The 26,726-nt window shown below is 33.7% G+C and overlaps 1 protein-coding gene across 21 annotated transcripts in view; it reads right to left on the bottom strand.

The window, feature by feature from the left end:
* Nucleotides 1-26,726, bottom strand: part of Rbfox1 (RNA-binding Fox protein 1) — a 146,985-nt gene that overhangs the window by 74,184 nt on the left and 46,075 nt on the right. The window lies entirely within an intron of this gene.

The following is a 26,726-nucleotide window of genomic DNA, read 5'->3' as shown; positions in this document are numbered from 1 at the left end:
ATCAATAAGTTTTTTATTTGGGAGGGAAGGCAAGGGAGCTTGGAGCTGGTGGAGCTGGTGTCCCTAGATGGTTTCTTGGCCTGCGGATAAGCTAAGCGAGCGATAAGCATTTAATAGAGCTCAAGCTCAACGGAGCTCCCTTTCATTTTGGCCCCAAAAGGGCTTCAGGGAAAATTATGCTAAAGTGGATTTCGAAACATGGGCCCTTCCGTTTCGGGGGCGAAACAAGTGCAAAAGTTTTTAACCATTTTCCCTTGGCAAGCAAAAAAAAAATGTAAGCCAATCTGTCAATTAATTAACGTTAAAAGGAAAGGCGTTGAGGCGATGAAAAATGCTGCGGTAATTTGTCGCCTTTCTCTTTATGTTTTAAGGACTTAAAGGATACAATTTCTTCACGGGAAAATGCAATTAATATTTATTTAAGGTACTCAATACTTACAGAGACGTAGATTTTCCTTAAAAAATATAAGTATATTTTAATTTTCTAAAAACAATTAAGAAAAATCCTTCTTATGCCAAATTTCCTTTGATATTTATTTACTTTGTTATTTCGTTTACGTTAATTAACAAAAAATCCTTCCTATTTTTCAAGACAAAAGCAGACACCGATATATATAATATATAAGTTTGTTTATATATAATATATATCAAGTGTGTCTGGGTCTCTGTGGGGAAATTGCAACTGAAACGCATTTATCAGTCTAACGAGGCTCTGCCAAAAATCATCGTCAAGGTCATGGCGTCTTAGCCGAAAAGCCATTTTACATTGATCGATTGCCATTTGGGCTTTTGGCAGTATAAGTATCTATCAAGGCATTGGATTATAAATAAATTGCATACTGTTTTATTTATAGAGACTTGAATTTGAATTAAATTGTGCGCGAAATTAATGGGTGGGAGTGAGAGTTGGTTGCTAAATTAAAAAATAAATATTAAAAATGCCAAACAACTCAAGCGTTAAAAACAATACACAATGGAAATATTTTCCATAGGAAAATAAGCTATTAAAATTCAATATGTGATATTTAAATATATAATATATACAAATATCTAAACTTGAATTTAACCCAAACATACTATTAACAATTAATCAGTTTTGTATCGATAATAACTTGTACTAAATAAAATCCCTATCTTAATAAACAATCCTCAAATTAAACTCCCTCTGTCTTATCTTTTTTCCAAATTCTATACTCCATAAACTTCATCTACCATAAATGGAATATGCCAAGTTGGTATTGATTTGTTTTCCAACTTATTGCAACACGAAAAAAAAACAAAAAAAAAAACAAGAGGGAAAACCTCAATAACAACTAACGAGAATAATAACAAAAGTATTTGTGCAATAAACATAAAAAACCATTTAATCTTCGACTATACAAACGCCAACACACAAAAAGGGAAAACCAAGCACGGGGTAAATATTTTGGTTAAGTATACGCCGTGTGTGCCGGTCTGCATTTGCTTTCCCCTTTTGCTGTTTCCCTTCTCCATTTCCCATATTTTCCACCCTCCATAAAAATATTCCTTAATATCTGGAACTGTCTGAATTTCTGTGTGTGCTGGCAAGCTCGTCTCTCTATATGTGTCGATTGCGATTGCACGTTTTGTTTGACATTCAATAGTTTTCATTTCTGTGGCAAAATAAAAATCGAGCGAAAAAAATATATAGCAGAGGCAGCCGGAAAAAGCATCAGTAGCAGCAGCAGCAGCAGAAACAGCAGGAAAAACAACAAGAGCAGTCGAACCATTTTCATTTATATTTGGGGTGCACTGAGAACTGTAACTATAAGAATTTGTAGCAAAAATTACAGCAGTTTGCTTTCATAAATAATGTTTTTTTAATATTAAACTTAAATTGTTGAAAATATTAAGGAAAATGGAAAATAAGCTAATAAAACGAAACATAAAGGTTTTATTACTATACAAAAGAGACAAAAATATTCACACAAAAGAGATATCACTTCTTGCTCTTAAAATTCTCAAGTATGAATTCAGCGTGCAATTTTTAAATTTTTTCGATTTATTTAATCGATATAATAAACAAAATAATTGATTTATCGCACATTTTCATATAAACTTTTAAGTTAAATATCGATATAGATATATATCGATCCATATTTTCGGTCATTTCTATTCCAGAGCATATTTTTCTTCGATTTTTCCCTCCTAGAACAACTTGCATTCTTGCATTTAAGCAAAAATACCTTATTCTGCGTGTTTCCCATCGGTTTTTCGCACAGTGCCGCACTTCCCGATGCCCCAAATCCTCTTGCTTCTCCCCTCTATCTCTCTTGTTCTCCACCAGACTCACTGCTCTGCTCATTTGAAATTATTTTTATGTGTTGCCTTCTGGTTTTGTTGTTTCAATTGTTATTGCTGTTGCTGTTTTTCGGTTGGTTTTTCGAGTTTAGTGCGGGTATTTTTATTGCATTTCATTTTTATGTAGTTACAATGACAATTTTTCTTTCTGCTTCGAGGGTTTTCAAAAGAGCCAAAAGATAAGCAGCGGTGGCGGTAGAAGAGTGAGACGAATTTTTCATGCAGCAATTTATGCAACATGGGTTGCAATCATCATCATCATCACCATCATTATTATGCAGTCTTCATTTTTTTTTCCTACTCGTATATGTCATTTGCATTATTTTTTATTACTTTCCAACTCTATCGAGAACAGAGATTCCTCTACGTGTCAAATGATTTTGCATATATAGAGAGAGAGAGATGCCCGAGGGCATTAAATATTCATTCTTTGAAATGTTTTTGCAGCACTTGAAATCGGAACAAGTTGAGGAGGGAGGGGTCGTCGGGGAATGAATATAAAACTTTTCTGTGGCACTGGAAATGTTTTCGTGCTTAAAAACTTACAACTTCTTGTACGAGATGTTCCTTCTAATCTCTGTTTAAAAAACTGCCAAAACATGTCACATGGTGCAACTCCTCCTGGCCTTCGGGAATCCCCTAACTCCCCCCGTTTGGCATTTGAGTTGTTTGCTTTGCGAATAATTTACACAGAGCAAACTTTTGACTTAAGACGGCAAAGGAAAATGAATAAAGAAAGAGGAAATAAAATAAAGAAAACAAAAAAGGAGGAAAATATATATATAAAATATATATACAAAATTCGTGTCTTGACCGCAAAGGGGCCTTGAGCTCCCCAAGAGAGGCGTGGCGTGGAACGACCCAAACAAAAAAAAAAAAAGGTAAGAAAAGTTTGTTGTATAATCCGCAGAGATTTTGATCTTATTAAGCTTAAAAAATGTCCATCTCTGTCTTTACCTTTCTCTATCTGACTCTCTCTCTCTATCTGGCTATCTCTTTCTCGCCATCTCTGGCTCTTCCTTTCTGTCTGTTTTGTTTATCTTTTGAGGAAATCTTGTAGCATCTGTTCCTTGGGTCTTGACTTTTACTTTGGTTGCAGGTAACGAAAATATTAAGCATAAAATTGCCAAAGCATTAAAAAGTTGTTGATGCTCCCCATCTCACTCTAGCACTCTCTCTCTGTTTATCTTTATCTCCCTCTAATGCTGGCTAGGCCTTTCTTTCTTTCATCTTAATTCAATTTACTCGAAGATTTGGCCAGTGGACCACCTGTTTTTTTTTTTTTTGCTGTTTGCTGGTTGCCTTCGTGTTTTGCAAGATGTATAACCGAAAATCCTCCAGGTCCGAAGTTTTCTTCGAAGGCGTGAATATTTTTGTTGGCAACCTTTTTTTTCTCTTTTTTTTTTGGTACTAATTAAAGTTACCCTTGGGTTCCTGCCTCCACTCATGAGGTTACTCTGGTCTCTTGGAATGAGTTTTATGAGTTCTTCAACTTACCTGTAATGAAAAAGTTGCAAAAAAGAGAAGAGGGAATAAGTAATTAGCACAAATTAGCCGAAAAAAATAAAATATTAAAATCTTAGCCTATGGTTATGAGAAGTACAATTTTGTAAAGAGGTTTTTCTCATTTAAGATTATGTAAGATTTTAGGAGTTTTTATTACGGGTGGGTTCTATAGCATAAATAGGGTTAAAAGCTTAAATTTGCATAAGAAAATCAAGAGTTTCTTTAAAAACTCTTGAATATGAAGTTTATTTTTAAGAAAACAACATTTTTATATGGTTTAATATTATAAAAATGTTATTTTACATTTACAAATACCCTTAGCTTTAGGATACTAATATTTTAGTATATAATTATATTTAAAAAATAATATTTAATTATAATATTTACCAAATATTTAATAAATTTTTAGTTTCTAAGGTTTTTTAAGCCTCTAAATAATACTATTTCAAAGTTAAATTATTCCCTGTAACAAATTGCTTTATTAAATTTTCTTAATATTCCCAAAAATATCCTAGAAAACCCCCTTTATGCTAGATTCCTTCAACAGTCTCTATGCTTTTCACCACCCACCTCCTCTTTTCCTAATTTTCATTCACTTTGCATGCAGCTTTTTGTCTTTTTGGTTACCTGTATATGGCTTAGAAGCAGCCACAGCAGCAGCAGCAGCCCATCAATATAATCAACGCCCAGAACACGACCAAGACTTGCCCTAGATGGGCATCAATCTCGCTTTGTCAGCGCCCAGTCAAGTTGCCTCCTTATTGTTGTCGCTGCACAAAGCCAGCATAAAACAGAAAAAAAAGAAGAAAGAAAAATCCTACAAGAAAAAAAGCTGTCGCCTTGATGACGTAGCCGACTGGGATTGCACTCCAGTTCCACACCACACCACACCCACAACCCGAAAACCAGTTCGCCTTCATTCCAGGGCGAAAAACAGGATTTTATCCCAATCCCAGCCTGGGTCCGCTTTTGCTTTGTTTTGCTTTTCAGCCTTAAGGCTAAATTCATTGTCAAAGTCGCAGCAGCAGCAGCGGCAGTAAACGCGCCTACAACAAACTTTTGTCATCAGACAAAAGAGTTGCAAACTTTTGGCATTGCTGCGAATTTTGTCATACCCATTAATTGTGGAGAGAAAAGGGGTATGATGGGGGAAGGGGAGAGTTTGTAAAATTAAAATAAATATTTTATATCACGAAAGAGGTGTACTCTTTACGCTCGAATGTCTTTTCTTTGATTAAAATTTAACAAAATTTACAAATCTCCTTATAAGTTAAGGTATTTTATAGTCGAGCTATTCATTTAGAGTGTTTTCCTGTTTTATTTATATTTGTATATAATTTTTATAAAGGTTTTTTACAGCGAAAGAGGAGGATTCTCTTTTTAGCTGCCTCGAATTTCTTTTCTTCGTTTTAAATTTACCAAAATTTACAAAGCTCTTTTAAAGTTAAGGTATTCCATAGTCGAGCTATTCATCTACAGTGTTTTCTTGTTTTATTTTCCCGCCACGCCCTCTAAAAAAGACACGCCCTGGAGACACCAGTCAGGAGATTGCATTTGTCTTCCCGTTTTTCAGTTTTTTTTCTCTGCCTTCCCCAGGGTCCCTTGGCTGGAGTGACTGAATGACTCTTTGGTGGGTTGCCTCAGTTCGCCTTTTTGCCAACTTGATGGATGATTTCGAATTAGCGATGCGGCGAGCATAAAAACAGCACTGGAGATTCATCGATTTTGGTGCTGTTCCCGCTAGTTTTGGGGGGAACAGAACAAAAATAATAATGCCAGCACATAAGTTCTCTGACAGCGGGTAGTGGTGGATCCAAACCCATCTTGCTAATGATGTGAGCTTGTCAGTTCATTGAAGCCTGGACATGAGTGGGTTACATGATAAAGGGAATCCCTTCAACAGATTAAATGAGGTACGAAAAGGAATTTGTCGGTGGCTTTTGGGAGATTATACAAGAGACACATAACAAGGGGGAAGAGATAAATATAAATGTGAGGGGAAACTGTTGTTCTAAATTAAGAATTTTAGAAACAAACGAAATCCCTGTCTGGATTTATTAAGGTCGTTGTTTGTTTTAAATTATGTTATAGCTTTGTTACTAATGCCAGAGATATTTTTCAAAATATATTTATAAATATATTTCCCTGTTCTTTTACCTACAGCTGCGGCAAAAAAAATAGCACTATGACATATATTTTTCTTTATTGATTATTTGTTTTATAACTATTCATATATTTAACTTGTTTAAGGCTTTTATTTTTACTTTAGGCTCTAATTTATCGAAATACACTGCAAGTGTCGTCGATAATAACATGAAATTGAAATATTTACATTAAGAATGTGAACGTTGAACATTTTAGGCGGCAACAAAAATAGCACTATTTCAAAAATAACTTAAGAAAACGAAAAAAAACGAAAAAAAAATACGGGAAGTTCTGGAATATTTGTATTTATTTGTATTCCTAATCGATATAGTGTATTAATATTTCGTTGTAAAAGCTTTGGCAGCAATGACAGCAGCACAACGTCTCGGCATAGAATTGACCAAGTTTTGACACCTTTCCCGTGGAATACTGCTCCATGATTCTTGAATGGTGGCCCAGAGCTCCTGATTAATCCTTGGTTTTGCATTGGAAACATATTTTTTTACATCAGACCAAAGATTCTCTATCGGGTTTAAGTCTGGAGACTGAGCAGGCCAATCCATTAGGTGAAGGGATCTGTCTTGAAACCACTTAGGAGCTTTCTTGCTGGTATGTTTAGGGTCGTTATCCTGTTGGAAGACCCACAACAACGGCATTTCGTATTCTGCATAAGACAGCATCACTGTTAGCAAAATATCGCAATAGATATGTTGATCCATAATACCTTTTATCCAATGTATTCGACCCACTCTGTAATAAGAAAAGCATGCCCAAACATCCTATGGTCGGATGAAAGCAAAATCGTGCTATTTGGAGGAAGAGGATCTCGATCCTATGTACGGCGACCCCCCAATTCGGAATACCGCCCAAGTTTCACCTGCAAGACCATAAAACACGGTGGAACGAGTATCATGGTTTGGGCATGCTTTTCTTATTACGGAGTGGGTCCAAAACATTGGATAAAAGGTATTATGGATCAACATATCTATTGCGATATTTTGCTAACAGTGATGCTGTCTTATGCAGAATACGAAATGCCGTTGTTGTGGGTCTTCCAACAGGATAACGACCCTAAACATACCAGCAAGAAAGCTCCTAAGTGGTTTCAAGACAGATCCCTTCACCTAATGGATTGGCCTGCTCAGTCTCCAGACTTAAACCCGATAGAGAATCTTTGGTCTGATGTAAAAAAATATGTTTCCAATGCAAAACCAAGGATTAATCAGGAGCTCTGGGCCACCATTCAAGAATCATGGAGCAGTATTCCACGGGAAAGGTGTCAAAACTTGGTCAATTCTATGCCGAGACGTTGTGCTGCTGTCATTGCTGCCAAAGCTTTTACAACGAAATATTAATACACTATATCGATTAGGAATACAAATAAATACAAATATTCCAGAACTTCCCGTATTTTTTTTCGTTTTTTTTCGTTTTCTTAAGTTATTTTTGAAATAGTGCTATTTTTGTTGCCGCCTAAAATGTTCAACGTTCACATTCTTAATGTAAATATTTCAATTTCATGTTATTATCGACGACACTTGCAGTGTATTTCGATAAATTAGAGCCTAAAGTAAAAATAAAAGCCTTAAACAAGTTAAATATATGAATAGTTATAAAACAATTAATCAATAAAGAAAAATATATGTCATGGTGCTATTTTTTTTGCCGCAACTGTATATTTTCTGATTGAAACTTATAATAATATTTTGACATAGAATGCCATATGCCTTGGTCTCTTTGTGTCTATCTGTCATTACAAATATGCTTCAATTTCACATAAATATGTATGTAGGTTTTTCCTGTCCCACCTTGGCTGTAATATTTTGAAATGTTTTTCTTTTTGGGGGTTTTTAATATGGCCCATCAGGTCCCAAAAGCGAGGCGCAACAAATTTGCAATTAGCCATGTGCACAATTTTCTTGATGGCAGTGTGTAAAAATCTGTTTTTGTCAATTGGGTTGGCGACAAACCAAAATAAAAATCAAGAAAAATTAAGAGGCCTTTCAAAAAAGGAGTTCAGCGTGAAAGGCACTGAGAGAAATAGGAGGGAGATTAATATTTGTAATTATATTTAATGAAATTTATCGATATTATTTTTAAAAATCTTTCTATTTTAATGAGGGATATCAGTTTTTAAACTTATAATTACTGAAAGACTATTTATAATAAATTTAATTTTAATTAAACATATTTTATTGATTAGGAAATGATATTTTTAAATTATATTTACTAAAAGACTTTTAAATTCTTCAATATTCTTTATAAAAAATTTCAATTCAACCTTTTTTAATCTTTCTTTATTGAATTACTCCACTTAATGCGTCATTTCGTTTATCTTATGTTATTTGATATATTCAAATTCCTAAAATATTCCCATTTACACACACATTATGCTTATCTACACCCAATCCATATCCATTCTCCTCAGGCATTGTTTCCCCCTACTTTTTCGAATAGAAAATACCCAGGCGGTGTGGTATCTCCTCGCCACTTAGGGCCTGGGCCCAGGTAGCCATAGATATTTCCATTGTTGCCACACGACCATCAATCCCACTCTCTGACTCTCGTTCTCTCTTGTATCCAATACATATGGTGTATCTCTTCGGCTGGCTCTTTGTATATTTCATAACTGCGCATCAAGTGTTGCTTCCTGTTTCCTGCCGCCTCGCTGCCCGCCGAGCAACAATGCGTAAATTTTTATTAGCCCCAAGTAGCAGCCCCTCTTCTTGGGAACACTCTCCGAGTCCCCCAATCCGTGGCCATCGTAAAACGCTGTCTGCTGTGTGTCCGCCTCAAATGATGGCATCATTAGACAATTTAGGCTCTCCGCGTGCCAAGTGCCGAATGTGACTGTGTATTCTGCACTGAGAAATAAATAATCAATCTAGATTTGAGATTTGACCTAAGATTTAACGCCTAGCTTTAAGAGAAGATTGCAATAAGTTTTTCTGAGCAGGCAGCTTTGAATGCGTTTCAGGAGTTCAAGAATAAAAACCTACACATCTTCTGCTATAAATTCAGAATGCCTAAGATTATTAATAGCTGAATCTACCAACATTTACCGCCTGCTTGACTCTTGAGAGAAGTTTCAATTATGTTTTTATGAATGGCGTCCGAGCAGGTGGTAAAATTCGGGGAGTTCAAAAACAAAATTCACAATGTTAAAATTCTAAATGTGAAATTGTATCTTATGAAAAATGTTCTACAATTTATAAAATATTTATAATATTTATAAAGTATATAATATTTATAATATTTATAAAATATATAATATTTATATAACAATCAGCAATTTTAAAATATTTAAAAAAATATATATATATTTTAATAATCCTTCTTCTATCGAAAAAAAATACACACTTTTCTCCCTGTGCATATCTTTGAGTGCGCGTATCTCTGAGTGCCCCGTGTGAGTGCTCGTTTGGTGTTGGCTTTTGCGTTGATTGAATAAATTATTGCCACTCGCGCGTGCATTCGAAAAAAAAGAACAAAAAAAATAATAATACAAAAAAAAGGGAATAAATAAATAAGAAAAAATCGTTGTCACTTCAGCTTTTATGTCCTGTCTTTCTCTATCTCTTTTGCTCTATCTATCTCTCTCTCTTTCTCTTTCTGTGGTTGCCTCTCTATTTGGAGGTGTGCTTTGCCACCGGAAATAGCGAATTATGCGCGCATCGTCGCCATATTTGTGATGCAATATTGTGTTGGCAGATGTGAGAGGGGAGAAGGTGGGTGCAAGGGGGGTGCAACCGCAGGTTTTGCAACATAATTAAATAACAAATATATCTATTTCAATTCAATTTAAAGAAAAATATAAGGGCTTTCAAGCTTGAATAATACAAATAAATATTAAGAAACCTAAGCACAAACGGGAAATGTTTTAAAAAATATTTTAAAAAAATTTTTAATTTTTCTTAGCCATTTTTTTTTCAGACAAACTATTTTTTTGTGAATAAAAATAAAAACTAGTTTTACTTTACCCACCAAAAATATGTGAAATTCCCATAAATAATTACATAGAAAACCATGTTCTCATTTTAAAATAAATATAAATGTACATTATTTTTAAATTACAATTAATATATAACAAAATAAATCTATATCAATTCAATTTAGAGACAAATATTAGTGTTTTTTAATGTCAAATAATACAAATAAATATTTAGAAACCTAAGCACAAACTGGAAATAATTTCAAACCTTATTTTTACGTTTTTAAAGCATATTTTTATTTAGACAAACTATTTTTTATTCAATACAAATAAAATCTAGTTTTCCTCCACCCAACCGAAAAATAAATGTAATGCCAATAAATAACTACGTAAAAACCCATGTTCTCATTTTACAATCTCATGCGAAATCTACACATTTATTTCCCCCTTTCAACCGCACTGCGAAATGTATACTTTTAACAACTCCCGTTTGGGGGCTTATTCGCCCTAGGATTGGGTAGTAGTAGTTTGCCTCGTCGTCGTCACAATCCTTTCCATAAATTAAAATTGGTCATGTAACCGGCAGACCAGTCCGAGAGACATAGAGACAGGCCCAGTTAGCAACTGCGCCAACCACTTTCACTGTCACTAAAGCCGAGTTTAATGCACTCGCAGCAGGCAGGCAGCCGGCAAAAGCCGCAAATTCGCTTTTCTGCCTACTGGCAGAGTTGGCGCAGTTTTCCACTGGTTATTCCGGTTCTTCTAATGGCCAAAGAGGCTCGAGAGAGAGGCATTGGCAGTGTCATAATCAGACCAGACAGACCGCGAGAGCTCGAGACATCGAGGGCTTTGAGCTCAACTTCAACAGCCTCGACTCAAGGACAAATGGCTTCAAGCGTGCAAAAAAGTATATATACATTTGTATCTCAAAGAAGAACATGTTCTGTGAGCGTTCTCTTTTAAATTAACAACAGAAAAAGAAACTTTGATTAATTATTTTTATGTCTAAGCCTTAAGTTTCCTTTTTCTTGCTGCTGATTGAATTGTTAAAAAATTGCCTGGGCTGGGCCAGAAAATAAAAGTTGATAAATCAAAAGCTGTAACGCAATCTGTTTAAGAACAAATCTTTTTAGGCTCTAATTGCTATTTTTCATGGTTTCGCTACGCCCTAATGATGGCTTCTCGATGACAGCAGGAAACCCTGAGATAGATTTTTCGTTGTACTTTTAATTAACCTAATGAACTGACAACGTATATTACGTCTTGGCTTATGGGTTGCCATGGCAAATGGCTTAAATGGCTAAGCCAAAAGGTATAAATAGATGGAAAAATATGAGGGTCCAGTGGCTCTTTGGCTCTGAAAATGATTATTGATTTATTATGATGTTCATGAGCCTGGCTGTGAAGTTAATTAATTTTCGCAGAAGCAAGATCAAAGCCCCCTTTTCAAAAGTTTTGCAGTCAATGAATCTGACACCTTCAGCATCAACAGCTTGGCAAGGCATCTTCTCTATATATATATTTATATATATAAACTGGAGGGATTTGCATTTGGCATGACATGGCAACTTTCAAGTGTACAAACAGCAAAAGTTTATTTGCCAGCCAAGTTCTTAGTTGTGTCTTTAGTCAGAAATTTATTACGACACTTCCCAAAAGGAACCCCGGCAAATTCCACAGACTGACATCCACACGCTAATATATGAGTGTATGTATGTATAAATTATTCCCCAAAATGTTGCAGTCAGTGCCTAATTTCCACCGCCAGATGCTGCTGCATGCAAGTTGCATCTTATGGATTACAGGGAGTATCTGTATCTGTGCATCTCTGGGATGTGTCTGTTTTTGGATGAGAACAGGATAAGCATCCTCATAGATTAGATTAGCTGTCAGCAGAAAACAGATGCCTGCTTGCATTACAGTGCATTTTGAAATTATGTGGCCTGCCTCCATGACGTCGACGTGGCAAACTTCATTAGGATGTGCCTTCCACTATGGAATATATTTGCGTTTTGTATCTTGTTCAAAAGCTAACTTAAATTGCATTTTAATTATAGCAGAAACCTACTTTATAACTTATTTAAGAATTACTTAATTAACAAGTAATAAGATTGATTTAGAATTATATTTATAAATATTTATTTAATAATTTAATAAATTATTATAGGGTTTAAAAAGTAGTAAGTTTGATTTATAATAATTTTTAATAATATTTATTAAATAACCTAGGAGGTTAATATATTTTTTAATATTTTCTTTTAAGAAGTAAGTAACTTTTACTTATATTTCTTTGATTTATTTCCAGAATATTAAATATCTATCAATGTAAACCATTTCCCTACTTCAATAAACGCCCATTTCGTGCTCTTAAAAATTATAAAACACATCAAGGTGTTCTTCTGTTTCATCATTAGCTTATAAATAATTTTATTAAACTTTAACTAAAACCAAAAAACCGCTCTATAACGATAAATGGCCATCTATGATAGCTACGTTTAAAAATATACTATCACCGCCAGATAAAAACCAGAAAGTAATCAATGGAACAGTGAGTCAGCTGCTGTTCCCTCTTTTTTCTGAGGACCCCAAGCTGTCAACGAACTTTTTTTTTAGATTTTAAATTAATTTACTTTCCGATGGGAACCGCAAAAACAAGGAAAATTGACACATACCATTTTTTTTTCCTTCATTATCAGGGTTGCCTCTGTGTGACATTTAATAAATTTTCATGAAAAGTTGTCACAACCCGAAACCTCTTTCAGTTTTTTCCTCCCAAAAAAAAATCTGGTCAACTTTTTTGCTGTGGGGGTGTAGTGTGTGTGTGTGGGTGCGGCTGTCCAAGCAAAGTCTTTAATTAATATTTTATTCATGGTAGGAAAACCCATTTTGCCTGGCCATACATTGCAACAACGTAATTAACAACAATTTTTGGGGGTATTTAAAAAATGAAGAGAGCGGGGAAAGAGGGGGAAAGAGCCACATGGGATGAGCTGGCACATATGACGAGCTGGCACATATGACGCATTAAAAAGGGGCATAAAAGTGACGCCCCAAAGCAATCAACGTTGAACTGATGCTGCCTGCTGCCTGATGCTGGGGGATAATGTAAATTTATTCCGGAAATTCTCTCTGACAGCAATGAAAATTGAATTCTTATGCGATGGAATTTAAGATTAAGATTCAGCTATTAATTGAAAAGTAAGTACATACTTTATAAGGAGGATTCCTAAGTGTTAAGATTGCACAAAACCCAAAAAAAAATTAAGCTGTCATAAAAGAGACTTTTAATTATTTTTTGCCCTGTCATGCCGCCGCACCTCAAACACATTCCTTTCACATTCGAAACTCTGATTGGCAGGCAGCTAATAGATATATAAAACTTTGGCCCCGATTTGACAGTTACACGCATCTAGATAGCAAACAAAACAGCTGAGCAACAAAAAAGACTAATTTTGGCAGCAAACTTTTTTGATTGAAGCCACAAAACGCACACTCAAAGTCAAAGTTCGAACTTTTTCGGGTGTGTGTATGTGACAGCTGCCGCCATTTAATTTTGAGATAAAAAGGGGTTTTCCAACAAAACAACCAACCAACGAACCAAAATTGGTTTAGGCAGCAGCTTTCTGGCGGCTTATCTTATCACCAGCCTAATTGTCATTGGCCCGCAAGAAAGCCACAACACATTTCAGGCCTGACAGTTAGCGTTAATGTTGCCCAATATATATACATATATGTATATACATCTGAATAGTACATATATAGTGTGCTGATGCTGGGATTTATCTAAACCCACACCGTGGTGAAGATATGTGACGAGCATTTAATGAACCATTGAAATCCCCCACCTGATGCCAAACATTTTTCGGTTTTACCATTATGCGGGCTTTGCCAGATGTTGTTGTTGTTGGAAAAACTGCGTTAATTAATGTGGCCCCAGGAAAAACGTCAACCAAAAGATAGGAAATTTAATGTGTAACAGTTGGCTAAAAGTTTTGTGCTATTTTGTTTTATTAAAAGGCAGAGGGTTGGGCCTATAATTGAAGAAAAAAACTATAACTTCCATAAAATGAATAGCACTTTTAAAAAATATAATTCCCTATTAAAAACCAAACTTTTTGTATAGTTTCAACCTTTGTTATATTTTTTTTATTGATTTTATATATGGTTTCATTCAAACTCAACTTATTCCTATACTTTTATAAGTCAGAGGTTTATTCTATAATTAAAAAAATATATATATAACTTTCATACAATTTTATAATTTTATTAATTTCCCATAAATAACCATACTTTTTTTATACTTTCAGTTTTAAATTGAAGCCTTTGTTATATTTTTTTCAAATATTTATATATATGGTTTCATTCAAACTCAACTTAAACCCATATTTCAAGCATATAAAACCGCAGCCATAAGTTTGCTCCACTTTATAAATCAATTGAACTTGTCATCAGCATTATTCGCCTTTTGTTAGGTGAATTATAAGTATTTAATTTGATATATATTTCATTGATTTATACAGTTTTGCAACCACCCACGGCGAGAAACCAGCTCTAACTTAATTTATAACCCACATCTTTGCATAAAATTTAAGCTCAAGTCTTTGACATTTGATTTTCAGGCTCAAATTTCCAAAATGTTTTTTAATTAAAATAAACAGAGTCATTTTTTTCGACTTTATTGATTCGATTACTTTGAATTTTAAGCTGTGCCAAACCGCAAAAAAAGTAAAATTATTATTTTTTCTAGGGGGCGAGGGAAGGCCTAGGCAAATAGAGTTTCCCGCCAACATTTTATGACCATGGCTGGAGGCGGGTTTTTACCATAAAATGGGCGTTTGCTGGAAAATGTATGCAAATTGCAAGAAATTATGTAATACGGAGATGGCATAATTAAATTCTTCTTTCATTTTTGTTGTGCGAGAGTATCACAAATTATGCAAATTTCTTGTAGAACATTTTTTGGAGCAGGTTGGTCCTGGTCCTGGTAAATTTTAGGCGTAAATAATAAATTAGAGCGATATGCTAGGGGAATAATATTAAGGCTTATAGAAGGAAAGGTGGGGTCTAGGCTTTTTAAAAATGTCTTTTTTTTTGGTATGAAATATTACTTCTGTTGTACATGTTTGTACATTATTGTTTATTCAATTCATTGAATAATTATACAAACAAAAAACTCTAAATAAATTATCTAAGGTTTCATATTTTAATTTAAAAACATTTCCAAAAGTCGCTAATATTTTTATATTTTCTAGGAAATATTACTCATTTTATACATTATTCTCAAGAATTTTTTTAAAAAAAATTATAAAAAATAAAATAACGCTCTAGAATTACCTTAGTTTTCATATTTAAATATAAAAACATTCCCAAAAGTCACCTATATTTTATACATCCCCTTCTTTAATATTTCCTCAACAAGTACCTCGTTTAAGATTATCTCTTTTTAATCATATATTCCCTGCCCTCTGCCAATCTTTATACAATCTTTATATATTTATATATTCCTGAAGGCTTTAATGCCATCATCTCCTTCACTTATCCGTTGGTACTATCTTTCGCTCGTTCTTTGCATTTGCTGATAGGCTGGGCTTCGTTGGTTGCATAGTTTAAATATTGATTTTTAATTATTTTAAGCAGAGGCACCAATACCACAAAGTATATGCAATGGCTGGCTCCTCCACCGGAGGTGGCACACGTTAACGAGTATATATAACCACTATATATATATATATTTATATAGATTTATACAGCATCACCCATGGAGCTCCTGAGGGGCCACACACTGAGCAAAGGACTCGACTCGACGACTCCCCGTCTCCTCACACCTTTACCGTTGGCCTTCCCCCGAGGGTTGCTCTGGGAATTGCTCTGTGAATGTGAGTGGGTGGTGGTCGTTTACCAAGGGGGTTGGGTGTTGAGTTGGGTGTGAGAGCTGGGCGTATGTTGTGTGCTGCTGCGTGGGTTTTGTTTTTAGCTAGCTGCCTCTCTCTTGAGCCTCTTAAATGTCACAACGGTGATGCCAAGTCGCTTTGGGGTTGGCACTCTTGGGTCGCCCGCCTCCCCCTTTTATTTTGACCCACCCTGGGTTCATTCATTCAATTTTTTTCAACAGCAGCTCTCGGCCAGAGGTACAAAATATAATATGTATGAGTTTCTTGGCTGCTGTTGTTCTTTCTTGGCCATTATTTTGCACTTGCCGGGTATGCGAACGCAAAGGACGATGGCGACCCTGACCCCAGGTCCGCTGTTAACCCATGGTTTTGGTTCTATGTTCTCGTTACGATTCGCTACGTTTTATTTTCCTCACTTTGAGAAAAATTATAATTAAAATTGGTTTAAATTTGAAAAATTGTTTAAGTAATGTTAAACATATAAAATATTTTTTTAAATGGAATTTCAAAGTGTACACAGCCAATTTTTAGTTTTTATAAATGAAGAACTCTTCCCTTTTGTCTTATAAGGTTTTTAATATAAAATAAACAAATATATAAAATATAAAAATGTCTTAGAAATATTTTAGATTTTCAAAATGATATAAAATATGTTAAACCATTTATTAAAAATTTTTCATAGCATTTAAAGAATATAGTCTATAATTTTGTAGATAATAAACACCTCCCTCTTGGCTTGACATGCTTGAAAAATATAAAAAATTTGTTTACAAATATTTAGGACATGGAAAATAGCAGAAAAAAATAGTAAAATCATTTAAGCCTCTACCTTTTTGATTTAAATATTTTTAAAATATTATTAAGATAGATAAAAAATGGTTTAAGATAGTTTACAGTTGAAAAATAGTTTTAAAATATATAAAAATAGTTCAAAAACATTTTTCCGATAAAACAAAGATCAAAGATCTTAAAAATAATTATTTTTACAGGCAAAAAACCTCTTTTCTTGAAATAAATAATTTTTATAAATTAAAATACCCCATTTTATTGCAGTGTTTATGGCAGTCTCATATGTTTGAAGGCGAAACGGACTCGCAATTTGATTTGTTTCAAGCGGCGTGTGCTAAGGGCAACACACACTGCGAGGAGAAGGTGAAGGATGGATTGTTTCGCCGGGGTCTGCAGGCTACACAATTACTAAAAATGTTTTTTTTTCGGTTCTTTTGGGGGGCCATTTCAGCCATGTCAGCGAAGCGGCGTTGCCAAACTTCAGACCGAGAGTGGAGAATCCAGAAAACTGAACCGATTTTAGTGCCTCTGTCGGTTGCCATTGCCGTTTCCAGCGAGACGGCATCAATCGATGCCCGGAATGAGATGAGATGAGGATGAGATGAGAGAGCAGCAGCAGCCAGCGAGTGGCCCACAAAAACTGGTAACAGATGCTGCACACGTGTCCCGGGTGCGGTTCGCTGTGTAATTGGATGATGTTCAAAGGACAGAGGGATTCGGGCAGCGAGGAGAGCTAAAAACAAATAAATAGTCAAGCGGCGGCGGTAGCGGCCATTTCATCGTCTCTGTGAGTGAAATACAAATAACATTTAATAAGAAAAGGAAATTGTCTATTTTGGCAGGCCAGGCCAGTCGAGGATGGGACTTCATCTATCCACAATCAAAGGGAATTAGCAGAAGGACGACCAGGGAATGGATTTTTCTCTCCATTTACAAGTGTTCGAAATGAGATTTAGTCGAGTGTGTGTGTGTGTGTGCCGGAAATAGATAGAGACGTTTATCCGTGAAATGAAAATAAAACTAGGAGAGGTGTTGAATTTCCTGTGCAGAGTCCTGGAAAATAAATGAAAACATATAGCTGTCCATGTTGATGGCCTTTTGCACCCTAATTGCCACTGTCCATTAACCCCGTTTTCATCACTGAACCAGACACGTTTTCCATTTTTCATTATAATACTGTTGTTAATTGGTATTAAATGGTCACAGAAAAGGGTATACATTACTTTAGCCATTTTTGTATAATTTGTTTTTATTTTTAAAGTGTTGAAATAAAATTTGAAATATTTATTTTAACTTTAAAAGTATATAGAATGTATAGAAAATTCTATATCTAATACGTTTCCTAAACGTACATTGCTCTTTGAACTCTAACAACAGCTGCTCCTTGAGCCCTTATACACCCCTATGTTCCATTTATTATAATAACCATGTTAATTACTATTTAATATGCGTGCAAATGAAAATTCATTAAGCATATATTTTTTTCTAAATTGAAATTGATGTCAGAATCGTGCTGAAGTTGAAGGCCGCCTTCATTCGCATCATGTGCATCATGTGCTGGCAAAAAACAACTTCAACTTTAATAAACATACAACAACAAAAAAATTTAAAAAAAAAACTGTGTAAATAAAATTTACTAAAATGGCAGAGGCTCATTAAAAACCTAGCATTAAACATTATTAAGAAAAGAGGTTAAGAGTTAATAGAAATATTGCAGACCTTAAAACTAATTTTATAAGGAATTCTTAGAAGATTTTTAAAGATTTAAAATATTATAAAACCTTTATGATCTTTTTTATTTATAGTAATGCAGTTACATTTTTTATATAAAACCAAAATAAACATGTTATCTTTTCAATAAATATTTTATAAACACAGACTTTAACTGTGTCATATAATTGGTTAATAAAATTTAACTTCATTGAATTTTTGTTTCTTTGTTTTGATTATAAAAACCACTTCATAAATTTGTATTGAACAACCCATAGCTTTCAGGTTCTAGGTCATTGCAATCACAGCTTCGATTTGCAATGGCGAATAATTAAAAGGCCATAAAGGGAGGAGGAGGAGGAGGTGGAGATGGATATGGAGGCACAGGCAAGGTCACCAACTGGGGGACAACAGCTGTAAAGGTCAGAAGTTGGCCAGGTTACTACTATTGCTACTAGCCACCCGATGATGTCAGCCAGCCAACTCGTTTATGGTCAAGACAATCGAAACAATGGCGCCTGCTGCTGCCTGACCCATCTCCACCTCCACCTTTATAACCTCTCCACCCTTCCGTTCAGATATTATAAACCCAGAGCGCATCTTCCATTTATCTTTTGCATTGCAACCTGACTTGTTCACCTTGCTGGTTTTACAGTAAAAAAAATTAAGGGTTATAAGCTTGAATAAAAATTACATTTATGAATTACAATTCAACTTTTTATAATCAAGGTGTTAAAGAAATAAATAATACTAATTTTATATTAAATTCTTTAATGATATAATTAATAAAATGCTATATTTTCTCAGTGTTTTATTCTGCCTGCTCTATCGTTTTATGCTAATTGGCAACAGTTAAGGTAAAGTGAGCACAGTTTTTCAGAAAACGAGTAGCAAATTTGCACTTTTCAGCTAGCTAATAAATTAAATTCATCGAAAAGGCGAAAGCCTCGAGACGCCATTAATGTAAACTTAAAAAATATATATACAGCAATAAACGAAAAAAAAAATATATATATAACAAGTTGCATTCCCAAATCGTTAAGACGAATTTTAAAGGCACACTTCTGACGCGAGAATTTATGGCGAAAAATCGTGTAAATATGCCTGAGTTACATTGTTGTTTTTTAGCTTGGTTGTTAAGAAAATGTGTAAAGCAGCAGCGGCGAGCTTCATCAATGGTTGATTAATTGTATTTGCATAAATTATGCATAGTTTTTTATATTCAATTACAAAAGCTATTTACAAAGCCATTTATCTGAATTAATGCATAATTCTATAAATAGTTGTAGACTGCAAGTCTATGGGATGTTTCCGGATGTGGTGTAATTCAGGCGGAGGCTAAGCTATTTAATAGGTGTCATGGATAGGAATTTATAAGAGGCAATGAATCACAGGAATTAAATGAGCATTTAACAAATTAATTGTTAATTGTTAATGGTTATTTTTTAGGTATTTCAACGATTATGCAAAAATTATCAATTTAATGAGAATAATAAAGTTTTAGTTGCATTTAAAAATGAATGTTTGAAGCCAAACCAATCCCATTTTTAACATCAAGTAAGTCTGAAGTCTATCCTTAAACAACTTGAACAGTCTCTGGGGTAAAACAATTATTTATTTGAGCCAAAAAGTTGCTTACCCACTTTTTTATTTGGTGACCAACCCAAAAAAAATAAAGGTGATAAAACCTAGCTCAATGCTAAATCAAGTGAGTTGTTACTGAATAAATACAGTGTCTCACAAAAATTATGACAAATATTAAATGTTTATATAAAATTTAAATATTGAATTATTTTTAGGAATAATTAGCAGATTTAACGTTATAAAAGACTATTAAATATATAAAAAATACTAAGAAAGCAGCGTTTGCATAGAATTTAACTAGAATTCTCAAGTGGTTCTAGCACTAAATTATTACCAAAAAAATATTTTTATTTAAACTTTTTAAATATTTATACAAATGTAAAATATTGAAATATATATCAATATATATATAATAATAAAGCAAGTAAAATACATTTCCAAACCCCACTGTACTTGAATTTGACTTTGCCAACAAATTTTTACCCGATTACTCAATATGAAAATATTCCTTCTACATAAAAATATAAAAAATAAAGTCAACAAAAAATACAAAAATACAAAAAAAAAATAAAATAATGTATGTACAACCGACAACCGACATGCCTACAATAAAATCTCGTTTATGACATGCAAATAAAATGTAAATTTAGTAGCCCAACAGTGTCGACCACCGCGAAATAGAAACAACAACGAACAAAAATCGGTGAATAAAAATATATAACAACAAAATAAATAATAGCAAGAAAACTGAGAGCTGTGCGAAGAGCACAAACACAAGAAGATAAATACAAATAAAAACAAAAGCCGGCAGCGATAAATAAAAAAAGCAAAACAAAGCCAGAGATCGACTCGAGGCGACAATAAAAATTTGTCGACTTTGTCAAAAGCGTTCAAAAAGCACGTGGGGGCGTTACAAATAGCCACATAAAGAGCCCAGATGGTTGAACAGAAACAGAAGCAAAATCAGAGAGAAAGAGAGAGAGGGAACAAGTGTAACGAAAAGAGATCGCAATAAAAAACAGCAGCAGAACAAATGCAGCAGCAAGTGCGCCTTGTGCTTCACTTGCCGCTAATGAATGAAATCGAATGGGGGAAAGAGTTTTTGTTGAATGGAGCCCAGCCGGAGCCGAGAAATGGAGTGAAAACAATGGAACAACCGACTGCTAAATAGCGAATAAATTATGAACCATTATGTGATTATTGCAGCTACTAACAATTTTTTACCGGCACGATAATAGCAATTCGATTTATTTAGTAGATTATTTTAGGAATTTCTGTTTAAAAATCAATTAAGGGATTTATATAGAGAGTATAAATATGGTATGGATATATCGAGTTCATCATCATATCGAAAATATTGTAAACTTTTGATATATCGAATTTTTAAATATCGAAAAAATCGAAATTTAAGTTATAAACTATCGAAAATATTTTTTAAAATATTGAACCATTTCAATTATTTTATATAAACAAAAATATCACATTACATTTCATATCGAAAATATTGTAATCTTCGACATATTGAATCGTAATTATATCGATAACAAAAATATTAAATGTATTATCGTAATAAAATCGATAACATTAACAAATATTACATTTTGTTGTCCCTCTTTTTCCTATGAGTTTTGGTTAATATATCGAAAAGAATATCAATGTATCGCACAGATATACAAGGTTAAAATAACGATTTATAAATAGAATTTTTCAAAAAATATCGATAAATCATATGTGTATCACTGATATTTTCAACTTTCTCTATGCTATGTAATTTTAAAAAAGGAATTTAAGAAAAATCTATATTTTAAAATTACAGAAACCCTCAAATAAAATATTTTAATAATTTTATATACATAAAGTATACTTCCCAAGTCCTCAAATTTCCCTTTTTAATTCCCCCCCATAACCTGCAATATTTTTTTTTTGCGAAATCATTAAACTGCCGTTAAATTTTCTAGACCTGAACTTGAGCTGCTTTTGCTGCCCACTCAGCCGAAGCGAATACTATTATGAAATCGCTACGAAAGCTAGACCTGACTGGGTGCTACAGATACCGTTACTTTTCGCGACTGCACTATACACAAAACCTGTTACAGTTTTGACCAAGTTTTGTCCGCAGCTGAGTCATTTAAAAACACAAAAAATAATACGAAGGCGGGCGGCGTGCGACGATCTTGCTAATTGCCCGGAGCAGCAGAAAAGCGCGGCGAGATACCTGGGATATACCTCTCGTGTGACTGACACCTGCGATTAGCTTTTTAGCCCCTCATTTTACTCCCCACCCCCTGCAAGCCATCATCGGTGAACCGAATAATTTGCATGAAGCTTGGCTTAAACGTTTCACTCAGCGGCAGCCGCAGGGAGAGAGAAGTACAGTCAAAGCTGGGTTTAATGAATTTTTAGCAGAGTTAAAATATTTTAAAATATAATTTTGGGAAAAGTATGAAATATTTCAATGAAACTCTAACTTGCCTCTGATTTTTATGAATTGATTTTATGAGGCTTTACTGTAAAACACAAAAAAGTCGCTTTCGGTCATTCACATTTGCCGTAACTCTGTAGGCGTTTTGTGTTTGTTTATCTTTGGCTCTTTCATCTCGAGCTGTGAACTTGTCAGTTACAGCAAATTTGCATTTGTTCAGTCGTTGTGTTAATTTCTAACAATATATATTCAATTTACCCGTTTTGCTAACTTCAATTTTAAGTGCAAAAAAACTGGTACATGCATTTTTAAGATAATTATAAAGATGATTATCAGCCGAGATCTAATTGATTTTCAACAGCACCTAAGCGAATTAAGCTAAAGATTAAAATGCCTTAATTTAAAATAACAAAAACCCACAAATTAATTTGCATTCCAAACGAATTACGTAAAAAAGATATATTTAAAACAGTTTTTATTATCTTGTATACATTAATTTGGCTTTTAATGTGCTTAATTGTGTATAATTTATCAATAAAATGTATTTTAAGACTGCAAAAAACTTTCAAAGTAAAAGCATAGCAACTAGCAACACTTTAGATAATTGTTTGCCATAGGTAAATCCTAAAAATATATACAAAAATACCTTCAACTAATTGAAAATTTGCTAGTTTTTATTAAGATAAATTGCAAATAAATTTACAAATATCAGGCAGCTAAAATCTGCTTTTGAAAGTAACTGGAAACCTACATTTTATATAAGGCAAAAAGAGAGTGCCCCGATTTGGATTGGTCTAGCAATTTGAATAGAGGGGCTTTTCTAAAGCCAAAGTGCTTAAGTGGGGGATGAGAAACAGAAAGAGAGAGAGAGAGAGAACCAGAACAGCAGGCAATTTTTTAAATCAACTTTAATTGAAATAAATTGTCATATCATTTGCCCTGGAAATGGGTATGGAAATGGAAATGGACTCAATTAGATGCGGGCCTTATGTGCGCTCTACTACTCTACTCTTCAGCAGCCTGCTTCTCTTCGTTCCTTCCAAAAATATTCTCAAATTTTCTCTCCTGAAACAAATTATAAAGTCCACCATCAATCAAGCGGTGAGGCGGGGGTAGAAATATGAAATTGAAATATGACAAGAACCTATCCAGGGATTGATAACCACTCCGGGTAATGGAAAAATGGAAAATCTACTTAAGAAATTGTCGGACACATGCCTACATCATACATATATACTCGGTACAAGACCATAAACAAGACCCAATTGAGTGAAAGTAATTTTTGTACATAAAAAAATCATTCGAGATTCGACAAACAACACAACCTTCAAAGCTCTGACTTACTGTGTGTGTGTGCCTCAAAAATAAAATAAACATAATTAATAGCAGACATTAAGTCCGAAAGCCATAAAGATGAGAGGAGATATACAGTACGTTGCGTGATTGTAAAGGAAATTAAAAGAAAACATTTATTGTATTTAAATATATATTGTATTGGTGTTAAAATGAAATTGCTTGGTTTATATTTTCTTCAATAAAAAAGATTTATAAACATAACTTTCGAGATTTATAATCCCAAGAAATTGGGAAACATCTCCATAATTAAATTTATATAAAAATATCTTTAAAATGTAGTTAAAAACCTATCATCTCCCTGCTTTTCTTATTATTTCTTTGATTAGTTTTAATAGCTGCTTTCGTAGTTTTTATAATCCTGCAACTCAGTCTATAAATGCCTAAATCTGTTTGGTTTTAACACACAAAAATCTTAACCAAAACTTTGCGGTTAACTGCGCACGCACAATGGACTTCCTCTGATCTCCTCAAGAAATCACAAAAAAAAACTAGCCCCTTCTGTTGATGAAACCTCAAAAAACAACAACATTGGAGCAACAATTTATGCCAGCCGCTCTGAGACCGACAACGTAAAACAGTTTTATGCAATTTATGTGCAATTTTTCAATTGAATCGCCGCCGGACTCGAAGCAGGAAGGTTTCACTTAATGCGACGCAATTTTGGTTTATTTTTATTTTTTATTCCACAAAATATATTTCTAACGATGACAGGCTAGGCAAACTTTTAATTGCAATTAATTCAAGTGACATTTGCAAAAATAAAACTAGAAATCGATAGAAACTATGGTGACGACATTGAGCGATTATAAAATTACGGGAAACTTAAAGAAAGTAGGGAAAAAAGTAGACAAGTTGATAGATTAGTTGGAATTTTCTTGGAAAAAAGTGTGTGAAAAAAGATATAAAATATATTTTATTTTATTTTAACTCTAGCAAGCTTACTAGGTGTTTTTTAAGCTCAAAATCCTGTTTTAAATATTTTATAAAACATGAAAAAATTAAAATAATATAGATAAGAAACCCTTGAAATATTTTAAAATATTTCCTAAACTTGAGATTTCCTTTTAATTTCGTTGAGAAACCCATTTACTAGGCCATTCTCCATTCATTTTATTTCTCTAAAAATACAAACCCCACCAAAAAGACTCGTTCTGCGATGAACAACCAAGTCAATGTCATTTTGCGGCGGATCTGACATCATAACAAAAAATCAGCATCGTTAACCCAAACAACAGCTTCTAGGGCCATTCATCAAAATGTGATCTAAGTTTAGTTTAGGCCAACTTCCTTATCAATCATATGACAGTTAAGTAGTTATTTAACTATACAATTTGCATATCAAACGTACCTGCAAAGAGAAGAGAAAAAGACAAATGAAACGAAATTAATAAAAAATTGAAATTTATTCGTAGACGTGGGAAAATACATATAAAAATATATACATATAAAGACGTTCTTGTTAACACATTGCGGGTATCAGATGAACAGGCAATAAATTGGGTCTCATTATACGCGAGTCGCAGATAATTATATAATGTCGGGGGAAGGCATTAAGAATATATTGTTGGTATGGCTATTATGTAGCTGATTTTAATGAGAAAAATATCCATGAAAGTCAAGTGGAATCAGAAATCTGAAATCCCAAAAAGCCGCAAATTCGACCCGCATTTTTGGTTTGGCTATCAAATTACCCCCCGGTTCCTACAAATTTCCCCCTTCTCTTTGCTGATCAAAAGACAAACAATTGTCCCGCATAAAAAAAAAAGAAGAAAAAAAGAAAACGAAGACAAAGTCAACAAATGGCCAAGAGAGGTTTCTTTTTTTTCGGGGGGAGGTTAGAGCTCAAGCTCACAACACACGTGTGAGTACAACATTTGACATTATTTGTTGTTGTCTGAGCAAATAGGTGAGCAAACAGAGACGGAAATAGCAGGGACTAGTAGGGGCGAGAGAGGTGTGGACACTCACACACACACACTTACAGAGGGTTTGACTAATAAGGATTTTAGCACGAGCCACGATTTCGCCTTAAATCGAGAGTAAAACACACACAAAGGATGTGCATTTGGAGAAGATGAGACCAAAAATGCAAATACTTTCAAGAGAGGAATGGCAACATTTCTATTTTTAATAATAAAAGGAAATTTAAACTCTTACAAAGTGGCTTTTTATTATTAACAATCATTCTTTGTAATTTTTTATTTAAAAATAAGATTCATTGATGATCGAGTTTTAAGAGATTCTGATTAAAATATAAGAAGTTAGAAGAGTTTAGAAATAGATAGGTGTTCAAGATACTTTTTAGTGAAATCTTCGAAATAATGAGGTATCTCTTAGATACAACAGGAATTTTTTAGAATAAATGAGATATATTCCAGATACAACAGGATTTTTTTAGAATAAATGAGGTATCTTCTAGATACAACAGGAATTTTTTTAAATAAATTAGGTATCTTCTAGATACAACAGGAATTTTTAGAATAAATTAGGTATCTTTCAGATACAATAGATAACTCTGCAATGACTTCTGCTAAAAGATCTATAGAATTACCTCTATAAGGCCTTTTTGATAATATTTACAGCATTATAACAAATGTTGAATAATCAGTAAAAACAGAGTATTTTCTGTATTTAAGTATCTAAAATCTTATAAAAAGTGCTCAAACTGTTTAGATAAATAATTATCAAGATTTTGTTACCCAAGATTTAATACTTAACTTTTACTTTACCCATTAAAAATCAAAGAAAATAATGCATTTCCTATAGCTCACCCCAAATTAATCCTAAATCTCTGTAAACAAGTAACTTTTCTTCAAATAAATTTACCTATACTAACCCAAATTCCCACTTAAACCATCTTAAAACCACTCTTCAAACCTCCGCTTGGAGTGATCACTGTTTCAACAGTCGCTACTGAAAAACTGCAGTAGGAAAAACTCCAGACAAACAAACAATACAGCGCGGAATAGAGCTGAGTTTGCTTTTTATTGTTATTTGCCGTTTTACCAGCGTTATTTACGACTTGCAATGTTTGGAAATGTTTGGACTCTGTTTACTTTTCTGTATTTTG

The sequence above is a fragment of the Drosophila kikkawai genome, chromosome 3L, assembly GCF_030179895.1.
Source record: "Drosophila kikkawai strain 14028-0561.14 chromosome 3L, DkikHiC1v2, whole genome shotgun sequence".
Lineage (NCBI taxonomy): Eukaryota > Metazoa > Arthropoda > Insecta > Diptera > Drosophilidae > Drosophila > Drosophila kikkawai.
The sequence above is the reverse complement of the archived record's forward strand: the minus strand, read 5'-3'. Positions and strand labels throughout refer to the sequence as shown.